The following is a 14,915-nucleotide window of genomic DNA, read 5'->3' on the forward strand; positions in this document are numbered from 1 at the left end:
CCTTCTGAACTGAGTCCAGGATACAGCCCACTCCACCCAGGGCAGCCCAGCTCTCAGGTGCCTAAAAAATCTGGAATCCAGTGTTTCTGAGAAAACTTGAGATGCTAAAATACTAGGGCTGGAGGAATTTCTTTCCCCACTGTCTTGTCCTTTGGCCCTGACTGGATGTACCTATTCTTTTGTCTCTTGGCCTGGAGAGGAAATAGACAGTGATGACAGTGCTCTGAGACTTAATTAACTAATCTCTTTAACATTCGGCTGCCTTGGGCCAAAGGGTCTGGGCTACAAGATTTCCAGAAAATTCTATGCACAGAGAATCTGGCTTTTCAATTCCAAAACTCCTTTAATAAAAAGGAGGGGGGGTCTTCTCCTAGGCAAGTGGGCAGGAGGAAAGAGGGGCATCACGGAGTAGAAAGCCAGGCCCAGTGTGAGGGACGCTCTCTGGGAAGTGAGCTGGCAGGAGCCTGGAAGGAGAAGTCTGAGGAAGCGGCTTGCAGCCCCAGGAAGCTGCTCCGGAGGCAGGCAGTGGCGCCACGTGACAGATGGGTGACCTTGGTCAGGGCGGCTTGTTTCCTTATTGTGCACCAGGCTGCGGTGGTGGTGGTGGGGGGATTGCCGCCCCCCCAACCCCAAGATTTGACATCTCAGCCTCTGTGATAAACAAGGCTAAACAAATTAGCCAGGAAAAAAAATTAATTGAATTTTATTGAGAGAATGTTTTGCTTATCTCGTCTTTGCTAACAAAACCTAGACAATCCTGGTGTTGTCATGGGTTTTCTCCCTTGTCTTTTACAAATGGCCCACAATGCAGGGGACGGGCGAAAGGGGCAGGAGCATGTGCCGCGGGCCACATCCAGACCCTCGCCGATTGCAAGGCCTCCTCGGAGACCGCTTTTTATTCGCCATCGAATCCTGGGGACTGCTTCCACATGCTGCCCACGTGGCTTCACATCATTTTTCACCAGGATCATAATCCTGGCTCACTGATTAAGAAGAGGGGGATGAAGGAGGGCCAGGACCTGGTGGGAGGGGGGTGGTCCCCAGGGTCAGGTCCACTATGCTGTGTTCCCATGAGAGGGCTACCCTTGAGCCCCCAAATCACCACCTGTAATCTCAGCCTAGAACAAGCCCCACCTTCAGAGTGGGGGAGAGCAGGAGGCAGCAAGCTCAGGGCAGAGTTTGGGGCTGTTTCTGTGAGGCTGACATTTCCTGCGAGGAAGGCAAACTGATGAGGTTGAAAACAGCAGGGTTTCTGTTTCATTTTTGCAGCCAGGCAGTCGGGTCTCAGTGCTCAGTGCTCAGCAATGTGCCTGCTGGCTGTCATCATCAGTGTCTGTGATGATCGTACCTCAATCGTCCAGGGGATGGATGTCTCTCCTAGAGGCTGAGAAGCACTGCCCCCGAGCTCTGTGTCCTCAGCCTGTGGGTGAGCGCTCACCATTGGTGGGACTATGGGCCTAGGGCTCAGGAAGAGACTACTTTCAGTTAGCCACAGAAAGAGGCGGCCATACCATTGCAAAAGCTGAAACTGAGAGAGGTGGGAGGTGGGGGGGAACCCGGAACAGAAGAATTGCTTGAATTAGGCAGCTCTGGTTAGAGCCCCAGGCCCCCTCATGCCTTCTCTGAAGAGATCACACAAGTGACAAGTGGAAACTTGGCCAGCCACTCACTACTGGAAGAGAAGGAGCCTGGGAAAGAAGGCTGAGGCAAGAGCAGTGAGAAATGTCTATGGTTTCCTCTTTAGAAAAATCCAGCTCTGTGGCCACTGTGATTGCTTTTATGATTTGGGCAAGTAGTCTAAGGCCACCCGATCTGCTTTTGCAAGTATCAAGTTCAGATCCCAGGGGAAGCTAACTGACGTGTCTTACCTCTCGTGCCTTTCCTCTTCTCGTTATCAAATAGGGCTTAAGAGTGTTTATGGCAGCATTTTTCCCTCTCCCCCATTTCCCCCACTTCCGGCAGATGGAGGATTCTCTGCTGACTGAGTTCTACGGACTCCGTTGTCTTTTTTTGACTACAGAGCATTTTCTCTGTGACAAGTCAAAGCAAGGTGAGATCCTGGGGAGTCCAGCTTGGAATTCTAGACCCACACATGTCAGGGTGTCCAAAGTTGAAAGTGGGAGGGCAGAAATGTGTGGGGAGAGTGGCGCTCTTAGGAACAGCCCCCAGGCTCCCTAGCGGGGCCCAGGAGGGCTCAGCCCTGACTATGATTTTGTCACTGGCTCAGCTCACACGAGGAAAGACACGGGGTTCACTCTCTCTGGGTCTCCATTTTCTTGTCCATCAGAAATGACTGCTAATCCTGGCCTGTCATCCTCAAGCAGCCGTTTTAGATTGATTTTGTAAAGCTGGCAGGCAGGATTAGGCCATGCCACTCAGCAGAGCTGCTAGGGAAAACTTGCTAGAAATGCTAAAGACTGTTAGGGTTATGGGCCAGACTTGGCCCATGGAATCTAACGTGTTAGCGGAGCTGTGGTCTGGGGAGTGCTGAAGTTCTCTTGTTCTAGATGTGAAGGCAGGCTTGGCCTGTGTCTCACAGGCTTGGACTGCTAAGCACAGTTACAGTTAAACATTATGAAGGGCTTTCTATGAACCAGAGACTGTTCCGGTATGTCCTCTTCAAAACTGTGTGAGGTACGAGCAATTATTCTCCCCACTTTGTAGACAAGGACACGTTGGGGCATGTTGAAGCAAAGCATCTTTCCTGTGACTCTACTGTTAATCATAGGCTGAAGGAGTATTTGAATCTAGGAAGTCTGCTTTCGGAACCTGAGGGTTGCCCGGGAAGCCCTATGGAAGCATTGGGTGGCGGGGAGCACATTGGCGTGAAGTCAACTTGACATCATCAAGTCACCGAGGGAGCCCCCTTCACCTCTCTCTGGGCCACAGGTCCCTCACCTGTACAATGAGGGGCTTCACAAAGATCCCTTCTCTCTTTAAAATTCTAGAAAGTTGTAGTTTACCTGTAGCTGGGGACAAGGTCTTGCTGTAGAGCAGCTGGACAGCCACCACAAGCAGAAGCAGAAGCAATCCAGATGTTATCAGAACAACCGCAAGCACGATTACCGCCACAACAACTAGCCCTTATCAACACGTGCTAGGTGCCAGGCTCTAAGCCCTTTGTAGTCCTTGTCTCATACGACAGACTTCTCAGGTAAGGCCTAATGCCATCCCTATTCTGCAGGTGCAACAATTAAGGCCCAGAAAGATTAATGAACTCACTCATAGTCACATAGCTCCTAAGTGATAGAGGTCTGGGGCATTTCTCCCTGCCCCTCTGCCCACCAACCTCATTCCCTTCCGCCTTGTATCTGATGCTGCCGCACACCCGAGAGCTCCAGGGAAGGTAACGTTTGGGGTTAACACCAGAACATACTTCCCAAATGCAATTTCTGCCACTGGTTGGGGATAGATATTTGGCCTGTGGCGACTCCTTGCAGGCCACCTAAGAGCTTAAGCTGGGTTCTGGGAAGGACAGGACAAGCCTGGGGCATGGTTATCAAATAGGTCAGCTTCAACGGGCAGCCTTTTATCTGGCTTCTACCATTAAACACCTTGTGGAACCAGATCTTGGAAACTCATGTTGGAGGGATCTGTCCCCACTTTCTTCCCTTTTGATTAAATATTGAATTTAAATGTCAGCAGAGAGGTGGAAAATAAATAGGCTTTGCATTGATGGTTAATTGCAGTCCACATTTTGCAGGAAAAGTTTAACTGCAGACCAGAAAACTAGTGTAGGTTCCAGGGAGCAGGGAGGGGAAGAGGAAGGGCTTGGTTTCTAAGTGCTAAGAGGGAAGGTGCAGAGAGTGGGCAGAAGACAGTCAACATGTACTCTTTAGGTCACGGGACTGCCCCCCGGGAAGCTGAGAAGAGGGAGGAGGATGGAATGCTGGATGATCTATCCATGTTGGTCAGAGCCAGCAGTCTGCAGTGACGAACACCCAAAGCTCAGTGGTGGCTTAGCCCCAAGAGTTATTTTTCTCTAGCATCACTGATATCATAGCCCAAAGTGTGTTGGAGGCTGGGGGGGTGGGTGAGGGGAAGGTGGTAGGTTCTGCTCCACCTGGACATTAGGGACCCAGGCTCCTTCACCTTGTGTCTCTGGTGTTACCTTGAAGGCTGGGGGCTCCTCACTCCAGCACGAGGAAAGAGAGATCTCGGAATGAGACACCTCTGCTCTCACCACCTGGACAGTACACCACACTCACTCTCATATTCCAGAGTAGGAACTAGTCCCATGACCCATCTACCTGCAAGGAGACCAGACTTGAGCATACTGGTGCTGCCAGGAAAATGAGAAATGGGCTTACAGAGCCCCTGGCATAGCTCCTGCCACATTAAACTTCTGGGTTCCCCAAAAGTTGATCTCCAAGAACTTCCTCAAATGCTAATAAAACCTACTAGGTGAAGGGCTCAAGAAAGTCCCAGGGGATTTCATCCTTTTCCCTGGGCATGTATCTAAGAGCAGATAGAAAAGCTATTTAATGGTTTTCTGGGGGCAAACAGAGCTGTAATAAAAATTCTTTTGGTCCTTCTGATCACCATCTTCCTGTGGACAAAGATACAGGTCAATCTCTGCATTCTGAATGTGATGGTACATTTAGCATGATCTGTAGCTGATGGCTGCACGTTAGCTTTCTGCATCTGGCTACTGGGTTATCAAAGCTTATGATGGTCATGTGTGCTCATCTGAAGACAAGTAAGTTCAACCAGTGGTTCTCAAACATTGGTGTCTTTTTAGGATTAGCTGAAAAACAATAGCCAAACCGTGGAAGGAGCCGAGATGCCCTTCAACAGATGAATGGATAAAGAAGATGTGGTTCACACATACGATGGAATATTACTCAGCCATCAGACAGGATGAATACCTACCATTTGCATCGACATGGATGGAACTGGAGGAGATTATGCTAAGTGAAATAAGTCAAGCAGAGAAAGACAATTATCATATGGCTTCACTTATATGTGGAACATAGGAATAGCATGGAGGACATTAGGAGAAGGAAGGGAAAAATGAAGGGGGGGGATATCAGAGGGGGAGATGAACCATGAGAGACTATGGACTCTGGGAAACAAACTGAGGGGCTCAGAGGGGAGGGGAGTGGGGAGATGGATTGGCCCAGTGATGGGTATTAAGAAGGGCAAGTATTGTGAGGAGCACTTGGTGTTATACGACAACAATGAATCATGGAACACTATGTCAAAAAGTAATGAAGTACTGTATGGTGACTAACATAACATTAAAAAAAAATTCTGTTAAGGGGTGCCTGTGTGGCACAGTCGTTAAGCGTCTGCCTTCAGCTCAGGGCGTGATCCCAGANAATGAATCATGGAACACTATGTCAAAAAGTAATGAAGTACTGTATGGTGACTAACATAACATTAAAAAAAAAATTCTGTTAAGGGGTGCCTGTGTGGCACAGTCGTTAAGCGTCTGCCTTCGGCTCAGGGCGTGATCCCAGAGTTCCGGGATCAAGCCCCACATCAGGCTCCTCCGCTGGTAGCCTGCTTCTTCCTCTCCCACTCCCCCTGCTTGTGTTCCCTCTCTCGCTGGCTGGCTGTCTCTGTCAAATAAATAAATAAATAATCTTAAAAAAAATTCTGTTAAAATGCAGATGTTTTTCCTCCCACCACCCCAGAGATTCAGATTTGATGGGTCTGAGGTGGGACCCAGAACCTGCATTTTTTTTAAAGATTTTATTTATTTACTTGAGAGAGAGAGAGCATGAGAGTACAAGTTGGGGGTGGGGGGCAGAGCCAGAGGGAGAGGGAGAAGCAGACTTCCTGTTGAGCAGGAAGCCCGATGTGGGGCTCAATCCCAAGACCCTGAGATCATGACCTGATCTGAAAGCAGATGCTTAACCAACTGAGCCACCCAGACACCCCAAAATCTACATTTTTAAGAAGCATCGGAGAAAACTCAAAGCAAGGTAAGGTCCTGGGGAGTCCAGCTTGGAATTTTAAACCAAAGATTGCAACCACTAAATAAGACCATACGTAGTTCAGTTCCTCAGCAGGGAGATCGTTTTAGAATATACTTCAATCCAGAGAACTTGATACAGCTGATGTCACCTTAAAAAATAAACAAGCAGGTGGGGCACTTGGGTGGCTCAGTCAGTTAAGGGTCTGACTCTTGATCTCAGCTTGGGTCTTGATCCCAGCCAGGGTCGTGAGTTCAAGCCCTGCATGGAGTCTACTTAAAAAAACAAATAAACAAACAAGCAGACTTGTAACTTGACATAAAACATTGCAATGGAAAACACAGTCAGTTTTGGCCACAGGTCAGATGATACGGGACCAAGTCTTAACTGTCACTAACAAGTCAAACCATGTAAACTTAGTTCACCAAAACACTTATAAAATACACTTCCTGTTTCTTCTTCAGGGAGTGGGAGTAACAGCAGCCCCACACTTATCCTACAGAGTCATTTGGATGATCAAATACGTTTCAGTATGGTAGTGCTTTGAAAACTATAAATTTCTATAATAGCAGCAGGTAATATCAATATTAGATAAACTGAGGGAGTTATTCACACTACAAAGGAATCATTTGCCTTACAAAGAGATTCCTTAACATTCTTTAACATTTAAATGCTTGCTTACAGAAAATTAATTGGGGTATAAGGCCAGAGGAATGCACTATTAATGCATTGTTAAAATATTAAGTTAATAAATCAGAGCTAAGTTTTCTGAAATGATTGTCTAAGCCAATAGGTTGATTTTAAATATTCAATTCACATCTATCCATTGCTAAAAGCAAGGTACAGCTCTAAATATATCTTCTTCATAATTGTTACTAATAAAAATAGAAGTTTCTGTGTTATTTTTGTGTATATAGTTATCTTACTCTGCTTTTCCCCCAATTTCTTTCCAATGTCTGCTTCTCAAGAACAATTATGCAAAAAATAGCAGATGGGCTTATCCCCAACACTTGCCTTTGCTCCCACTAAGCTCATCCTGGGTCCTAAGTCCACGTCTTTGAGAAGCGGGACTGTGTGTTGTGGCAGAGAAGTTGGAGAAACTGCATTAAAGGCCTCCAGTCCTTCCCCTCTGCCTTCTGACACTAAGGCCAGGGATGCAGAAAGTAGAACTGTAGGTTTCTAGCTCTACCATTGCAAGTAAAGATGGCGTGAGACATTGGCATTCTTAGGGGAGATGGTGAATTGGGCATAAATGAATAGAATGGAATAGGGACAGGGAGGACTGCTGAGCTCCATCCAGTCAGGTGGTAGGGCTACCTGGAGAGCTGTGCCAGAAGAATTCTGAAACCTTATATGGGCACATCAAGAAAGAAGGCCTTCACTGATTAGTCATTTCTGCCATGGGCAAGGAGTGGGAAGGAATGACACAGTGCCATCCTTGACCAAGACGATGGCCAAGGAGTGGGAAGGGCTGGAAGAAGAGATGGTTGAATAGATTTCTAGGAGTTCCTGGCAGAAATGTAACTGGTAGAATTTGTTGTTTTTCTGTTAGTATATCCCAGACTTTCCTCTTCCAAACTCCACTTCCCGTATCCCTCATCAAAACTACAACACATCACGCATGTTTATAAACTTGTTTCCTTGTCCTTATCCCTCAGCTCCGATGATATCCCTCCCACTGTCAACTTAAATCTTGTGAACCCTTGGAAAATTCCCTCTGGCCCTTGGAAGTATCTTCTTTTCTTTTCTTTCACCTCAAATTTCGTAGTATGTGATAGTAGGTAAGGTATTTGTTAACTGGTTTAATTTTTATTTCATTTGATGTACATTGACTGTATATGATGTACCAGTTTTCCAGGGCAGACTTTGTCATCCTTGGGGAGTGAAGCCCAAGACGGAAGGAATCTTGCCGAGTGGTGCTCTTTGTACAGCGCTTAGCTCTGGCTCTCTGTCCAGTCCCTGTTTCAGTACCGAGGCACTCGTTTCCCAGATGCTGGCCGTGTTGGCCACTGACAGGTCTTAGCTCCCTGATGAAGGGTGCCAGCTTCTCTACACACCCATTGGCTAAAAGATGGTGGCTTGGATAAAGAGACTGCATGGATTCCACCCCATTCTCGTGGGTTCCAGCTTAGCCTCATAGGTTCCAATTTGCCCTACTCCGCCCACCTCACTTCCGTCTTCTATTCTGACCACCTATCCTGCTGACCTCAGGCTCTAGCGCCAGATACAGAAACAGCAGTCTCACAGAAACAGTGTAACCAGCTCCCATGATAGCATAAAGCCAGATCCCTTTAATAAATGAGTAAATACCATATCACGTCATAGCTGATTTCTTTTTTTTTTTCATAAGTAAATCAGCAACAAATGCTATTTATCATCCGTCCCTCCATCCTTCCAACCTATTTATTTTAGTGGTTCTCCTTCTTGATCAAACTCTGATTGATGTAGTCACTCCCTCAGGTGAAGGGAGTCCCTGAGACCAAGGTGACACCCTCTCTCCCATATCCAATGACTAGTTAACATGTGGGATATAAAGGCCCAGCCCTCTTGCTTCAAGGTGGGACAACTCTAGAGGGTCTTTCCAGCTCTTGCATTCACTGTGGGGCTGGCTGAGGTCTATTCCCACTGTACCACACTTCAACGCCTCCCTCTACCCAACCTTGCTTTCTTTACTCCCCACTCACCCTCTTGCTCCCCTGCAGCAATGGATCCCCAGCATACTTTTAATAAACTGCCTGCAGAGTCTGATTCCTGGAGAATCCAACTGAAGACATGCTTAGTTCAGTCCCATTCCTTTCAGTTTAACCAATTTTTATTCAGCATGTACTTAGGGTCAGGTACTGTGCTAGGCACTGAAAGGGCAAGAATGAATTCATTGCTGCTCCAAGAGAACACATTCCTAATGGCATAGGCAGAGATATGAGCAGATAATTTCAAGATCTAGGCATGCCCAGGAAAGCTGCAATGGTAGCACATAGCCCCTAAGGTTCAAGAAGGGCCTCCTGGTACACCTGAACTGAGTCTGGAAGGATGAGTAAAAGTGAGCCAGGCAAGGTAGAAACTGCATTCCAGACAGAGGGGACCACAGGAACAAAGACATAGAGGCCTACAAGAGCACAGAGAGTGCACCCGGTGCTATTAGAGAGTAGAGTGTGAATGGCTGGAGGGGTATGGTGGAAGAGACGTCAGGCCAAGGAACTTGGGCTTTATTTTATGGGCAGTGGAGAACCATTGAAAGGGTTTCCACAGAAGGGCAATGTAGTCAGATTTATGTTTCAGGGACTTCACTTTGATGACCATAAGGGTGGTCTGGCAGATGTAGCAGGCTTGCCCATTTATTCGAACCTCCTGGAGACCCTGCCTCCACTGCAGCCCTTCTAGTGGGGGCTAGAAAGCTCCCACTGCCCTGGAAGGACTCCATTGCAGCTAGGGTTCTGGGTATGACTTGGGTGTTATTGTGTAGAAGTCTTTGCCCAAGGTTTGGAAGGTGGAAATGAGGCAGAGGCTGGGCCTCTGCTGGTGGGGCAAGCCAGCTCACTTGTGGAGGGGCCAGGGTTTTCAGCAGTGGTTTCCTGCTCATGGCTGCTTCTAATCCTGGCTGTTTCCTAACTGTCATGGCTTCCTGATCGTGCTGGAATCCTGGTTATGGCAGTGGAGGCGTGGCTCTGGGGCCGGCAGCTGGAGCACCAGCTTCTGTACTTGGCACACACCTTCCTGATCACAAAAGAGGCAGTAGTTCCCTTAGTATCCAGGTTTGCAATGTGGCTGTCAAAGCCACTTTTAAAATGCTCAACCTGTTTCTTCAGCTTTCCAACCATTCTATGAGCCATTTATTGCCCTCTAAGCAATCACCTTCCACCCAAACCAGGTGGAGTGGACCCTTTTCTCTGTACCTGAATTCTGATTAATAGTGGGACAAGACTAAACTTGTCATAGGGTTGTTGCAAGTGTCCAGGCTGATGAGAAAGAGGGTCGTGGGGACAGAGAGGAAGGGACGCATTAGAAAAACATTTGGGAGGTAAAAGTAGCAAGTCGTTGGGGATTAATTGGGTGTCAGAAGTGGGAGGTGAGAAAGAAGGAATTGCTAAGATGACTATTTTCTGACATGGGGAACTGGTTGGAGAGAAATCCAGATACTAAGATGAGGACTTCTGGGGAGATGCAAGCTTGAGTGTAGGAGGCAAAGATTGATAAGTTCAGGTGCCCATGGGGTATTCAAATAATTTCTCTCTTTTTTCATAATTAAATCAGCTATAAATGCCTAAGTGTTTATTAATATCCATTTCTCCCCCGGATCTGTGAACTTCATGACAGCAGGAACGATATTGTCTGGCTCACACCTGGCACCGTCTGGTACGGAGTAGGTGCTTGATAGACATTTGTTGGATGTTGAGTAAGCGCGTTGGATAATAAAAATCGTAACGATCGTACGTGGCACCATCAAGACGAGCGGTGTGAGGCGCCGTGGCTATGAATAGTAATCAGACACTCAGCAGTTGATGATGATGATGATGTGTTTGACCAGGAGCATCTCTGTGGTTAGAAAATCAAGCCAGAGGTGTAGAATTTCATCAACATTCCCCCAAAACCCAGAAAAATCAGCCAGAATCTCCTACTTCAATCAAATTGTACTTCTGTTCCATATTCATTAAGTGCCAGTCGTGTAGTAGGCCTATTAGGAGGTTTTCCCAGGTGCTTTGCAAATGGAAAGACTGCTGTTGATCTGTCATATACTTAGTGCAATTGCCAGCTCTTGTGAATCAAAGCCAAGATGACTCCAGCAACCCAGGGTAACGCATGCCCTCAGCCAGACTGATTTCCTGCAGCTGCTCACAGGGTACGGCAGCAACCTCATCATTATCTGCAACGTGGTAATTAAGCCGGGCTGTGATTGGGGCAGGCTTTGTCCCTGTTTAGCTCATTCACGACAGTACTGTGGGCTTGTTGCCACCTTCTATGAGAGTGCTCGAGAGGCCGTTCTCTGATCCATCAGTCCCGATGATGCTTTTTAAAACCATTTATGATTCTCTCTTCTCTTCCTGAAGTGAAATCCACAGATAACACAACCTATATGCACACATAACTTCAAATAAATCAGTATCTTGCTTAATGGTAATATCCAGGCACTCAGGAAAATTGTTTGGTGATGGTGATGATGATGATGTGTTTGACCAGGAATATCTCTGTGGTTAGAAAATCAAGTCAGAGGTGGAGAATTTGATCAGTGTTCCCCCAAAACCCAGAAAATAGGCCAGACTACATAAGGAAGGTAACTCACAATAAAATGATGTGCATCTCAACATGCAAATGAGGTACTACTGGTTCTGAGGAAGTGCGCCGTGCCTGCACCACGTGAAATCCTCACGGATGCGCTTGCTTGTGCTTACAGGTGCAGACTGGGCACATGGTACATAGACGTCGGAAACCTGGGCTGGAATCACCATCAGGGATGTGTTTACCAGAACTATCAGTAGTCCTCTGATAAAGTTCCAAACAAAATAAATGTGCACAGTAGTCACATTCTTTGGAAATTTACATTATACTGTAAACAAAACAACACCCCAAACCCCAAAACTTCAAAACTTTGTGATAAGGTTCTAGGTTCAGATGATTAAAAACAGGTTTTTCACCTACATCATTGTCCGGTAGGACAGACCGAGTTATGTAGGACATAGACAATTCTTCACTGTGACAGCAGTCCCGGGCTGTGGTCCACTCAATGCCAGTACAGTCACTCAATTACTGTGATGACCCAGAAAACTGCTCTCCATTTTCCAAATGCCCCGAAAGGGTAGCGCCACCCCCATTGAAAACCACAATATGCCAGCATGAGCTCCCCAGTCTGATCTCTCCATTCAGCAAACTGCCCACTTGAAAAAATATGGGGCAGGTGGTGTAAGATAACTTGGGAGGATTACAGGAAAGTGAAGTGATTGTGGATCCCACCACCCCGGCACAAGGGTGAGCATAATTAGAATGTACTCAGCGCACATTTTACAGGGAGCGCACCTCTGGGAAACTCGTAACCAAATAGTAGTGGAAGCTCACTTGCCACAATGTCTTCTGCTTATACAGGGTTTATGCCTGGGTTAGTGGTTCAGCCCAGTGACCTGAAGACACTATCTGGTTAGAAGCATCCAAGTAAAAAGATCATTAAAAAAAAAGACAATCAATCATATATCAAAAGACTTCGCTGTAAGCATTTTATTAGGGATTAGGGAATAATTGCTTCAGTTCAAATCTTAGCTCTACTACTCAGTAGCTGTGTGATCTTGGGTAAATTACTTAACATCTCTGTGCCTCAGTGATAGAAATAGTGCTTTTGTTATTTATTTATTTTTTTAATACGTATGGGGTGGTTATGAGACTTCAATGAGTTCATAGTTGTAGAGTGCTTAGACTAGTGCCTGGTGTATATAATAAGTAGTACATATATGCATGTTAAAATAAATACAGTTGACCCCTGTTAACAACACAGGTTGAACAGCACAGATCCATTTATACATGAATTTTTCCAGTAAATATAGTACATACAGTATCATCAATGTATTTTCCCTTTCTTAGATTTTCTAAATAACGTTTTCTTTTCTCTAGCTTACTGTATTGTACAAATACAGTGTATAATACATATAACATTCAAAATATGTGTTAATTGACTATTATTGGTGCTGTAATTGTATATTATCAGTAAGGCTTCCAGTCAACAGGAGGCTATGAGCAGTTAAGTTTTGGGGGAATCAAAAGTTATACATAGATTTTCTATTGTTTGGGGGGTCAGCCCTCTCAACTCCAGTGTTGTTCAAGGGCCAGCTGCACATACATTTTCCAAACAATGAAAGTGTCTCATTCTTACTAAAAAAGATTTGAATAAATCAGGTATTACGAGCCATAAATGACACAACGGACACAACAGTGGAGATGCTATAAGCCACTTCAATGCATGCAGTGTCAGTCTGGAGGAGAGATGGGTCCCACTGAAGAGCTCTGGGCAGACCATCCTGGGCCACCTGCTCCTTGAGCCATCAGAAGAGGCCGAGAAACTAAGGCCGGGCAGCCTCCAGCCCACCGGACTTCAAGTGCATCCTGCATTCTGGGTACTTGGGAGGTCCTCATTCGTGGACCCTCACTGACTGAGCACCTGCTATGGGTGGGTACCGTGAGAGATGAATGCACTCATACGTGTGTGTTGTGCGCACGCGCAGGTCTGCACATGCGTGTTCCGACTCTAAGAGACATAAGGGAGTATGAAAGATGAGATAGTCTGCATCCAAATTAGATCAAGCAACAATTCAATGTTGCTGCTAAAGAACATGGAATTGACTTTTTACCAGTCCTTTATTTCTGCCGCCAGAGAAGTTATAATAAAGGAGTCCATACATCTTCCTCTGTGGACAAAACTCTCCTTGTCTGCCTCCTTCAAAAAGTGGGGAATCTCTAACTACTCAAACTTCTGCCAATAAAGAAAAGAACAAATCTCACTAGGAGAAGCCCCAAACTGTGGAGGTAACATATATATACATATATGTGTGTGTGTGTGTGTATATGTATATATACGTATATATGTGTATATATATATATTAATATTGTTTGGGATTGGAGACTAAGGGACAAGAGAATAATTCCTCACTGATCTAAATCTCTTAGTGTCCTGAAATTTCTACCACTTTGCTATTTCTAAAGGACAAAAATTTGTCCTGGCTCATTTCTAAATAAAAATTAAGTTTAAAAAATGGATGTTAATAATGTGTGGGTACTTAGAAAAGAAAGGAGGGATCACTTTCAGCCGTATTGCTGTCTTGCTTCTAAACTTTGAATAACCTAACCCACGGACAGTGGGGACAATACAAAAGTTGTAATAGTGGTAATTCCCATGGCCAACAGCATTGCTCACCAAATATCCTGCATGCTCTCCCACACTTCTCAGCCTGACTTGTAGTGCCAGTGAGATCTATGACTAGTTTCGGCCAATGGACTAGGAGCAGAAGTGGTGTCTGGTACCCTGGACTGGAGAGTTTCATGGCTGCTAGTTACCCCTCCTCCAATTCTCTCTCCCCCAATCCCTGTAACCATATAAACCCAAAGCCTCAATCTTGGAGACATAATGGAAAAGCCTAGCTCCCTGAATCATTGAAGAGAGGAGGGCTGCTCTGGACAGTTACTTGAACTTAGAGAAAATTTTTCATGAGCAAGAAATAAACTTTTGTTGTCATAAGCAACAGAGATTTGGGGAATCATTTGTTACCATAACCCATCCTGACTAATACAATTCTGTTTCCACAATGGCTCCAAACAACCCCCATTCCATCCTCCACTCTCTTGCTTTTCCCATTTCCTTGATTGCCTCTCACTTTGAATCCACATTTAGTTCCTCTTCACCCTACTGCCTCAAGGCTTAGAAAACCAGAGAATATGGCCTTGCTGTTCTGGTTGACCAGGGTGCACCCAGTGTGAGACTTCTAGCATCTGCTCTCTGGATGGTTGAGTATGGCCAGCGCCAGAAGCTGAGGGACCTGGAGGCCAGGCAGTTCTTGACATCTCATAGGAGTTAAAAGAGGGAGCTCAGACAGGAATACATAGCAACTAACTGGCCTAATCTCATTTGAGGATCAGGTTCTATGGGAGCTAGAGCGCAGATAACAGAGGGGGCAGGACCTCCTCAACCTGACTGTAGCTGCAGCCCCTAACATACATCCTAGAGCATAAGGGAGGCATGACCAATATCGGGATAAATTGATTAGTTTTATGAGGGTCAGGTTCAAGCAATATGGTATGAGATTATATGTCACTTAACTCATCCTTTACATATTCTAGAGAGCACAGAGTAGTGGGAAGAACACTTGGCTGGAGGTGAGCCAACTGTAGTAAAATCTGGCTCTGCTATAATAATTGTGTGACCTTGGTCAAGTCACTAAACCTTTCTGGGACTCATTTTATTCATCTGCAAAATGAGAGGATTGGAACAAACAGACCCCTAGGTCCTTACCAATTTTAATA

General features: G+C 45.8%; 1 long non-coding RNA gene across 1 annotated transcript; it reads left to right on the forward strand.

The window, feature by feature from the left end:
* The first annotated feature begins 1,290 nt into the window (after positions 1 to 1,290).
* LOC117802230 lies at positions 1,291 to 4,854 on the forward strand. Its single transcript, XR_004625294.1, has 3 exons — positions 1,291 to 1,426; positions 1,963 to 2,050; positions 4,742 to 4,854. It is a non-coding gene; the product is annotated as an uncharacterized LOC117802230 (long non-coding RNA).
* The last annotated feature ends 10,061 nt before the right edge of the window (positions 4,855 to 14,915 follow it).

This window comes from Ailuropoda melanoleuca, chromosome 5 (genome assembly GCF_002007445.2).
Source record: "Ailuropoda melanoleuca isolate Jingjing chromosome 5, ASM200744v2, whole genome shotgun sequence".
NCBI lineage: Eukaryota > Metazoa > Chordata > Mammalia > Carnivora > Ursidae > Ailuropoda > Ailuropoda melanoleuca.